The sequence below is a fragment of the Vicugna pacos genome, chromosome X (assembly GCF_048564905.1).
Source record: "Vicugna pacos chromosome X, VicPac4, whole genome shotgun sequence".
Lineage (NCBI taxonomy): Eukaryota > Metazoa > Chordata > Mammalia > Artiodactyla > Camelidae > Vicugna > Vicugna pacos.
Window position 1 is genome coordinate 82,075,470 of NC_133023.1, and position 1,161 is coordinate 82,076,630.

At 34.0% G+C, this 1,161-nt stretch overlaps 1 non-coding gene across 1 annotated transcript; it reads left to right on the plus strand.

Annotated features, from left to right (window-relative positions):
• The first annotated feature begins 219 nt into the window (after positions 1 to 219).
• LOC116278549 (small nucleolar RNA SNORA2/SNORA34 family) lies at positions 220 to 357 on the plus strand. The gene has a single exon (XR_012067650.1). It is a non-coding gene; the product is annotated as a small nucleolar RNA SNORA2/SNORA34 family (small nucleolar RNA).
• The last annotated feature ends 804 nt before the right edge of the window (positions 358 to 1,161 follow it).

Here is a 1,161-nt window from a genome sequence, read left to right on the forward strand (position 1 = left end):
GATATGATCTAAGTGGAAAAGCAGGTTACAATCTGTCTCATACTGAAAAAATAAATTCCAAGTGAGCTCAAGATATGAATATGAGAAGCAAAACTTGAAAACATTGAGAAAAGAAAAACAACTTCAGGATAAGAAAACATTTCCAAAATAAGACAATGAACTAGCACAGACCATACTGGAAACTGCTAAATCTGACTTCGTTGAAAGATGGCAATTTCTTTGGCCCTGAATCAAGGCCAGTAGTTTGCTGAAGCTGTTGGTTTCAAGCAGGAGCCTAAAGAAAGTGTCTTTCTATGGTCTGTTGGCCATTTCAGAACTGTGGAAGTGTAATGGTCAGTTCATTAGAAAGAAACATCTGAGTCATTGGTGATAGATGTGGGCTAATACTTGTTTGCAGTCGATTAATACTGGGATTCCAAAATTTAGAGATACTTGATTTAACTTGATCATTAGAATTATAATACCCTTAAATCCAATTACTACAAAAAAAATTTCCTGTGGGTTTTCCATAAAAACAGTAGGATGATTCTGAACTGTGAGCTTCCTTTGAGTATAATCCTTTTGTATGGTCATTGCCCTGACTTGTATATTTTAGACTCCATTCAAATTGGAAACTTACATTTTCTATTGGGCTATAAAACTGAGTTGTTTACAGAATTGTGAAAGTGCATCTATATCATGGCTATTCATTGAGAAAGTTACCTCCACAGTAAAGCATTTGTTAAATATATTTTTTTAAAGGTGGCAATTTCTATATAATGAAGCAATGAAAAAAAAATCAATACTCACTGATACGAGATTAGAATTAAGACCATATAAAGAAATAATTATGAAGAACAAACTTGGAGGTATCACACGTCCTGGTTTAAAACTATATTACAAAGCTATAGTATTCAAAACAGTATGGTACTGGCACCGAAACAGACACATAGATCAATGGAACAGAAGAGAGAGCCCAGAAATAAGCCCACACACTTATGGTCAATTAATCTGTGACAAAGAAGGTAAGGATATACAATGGAGAAAAGACAGTCTCTTCAATAAATGGTGCTGGGAAAACTGGACAGCTATATGTAAAAGAATCAAACTGGACTACTCTCTCACACCATGCACAAAAATTAACTCAAAGTGGATTAAAGACTTAAATGTGAAACTAGAAAT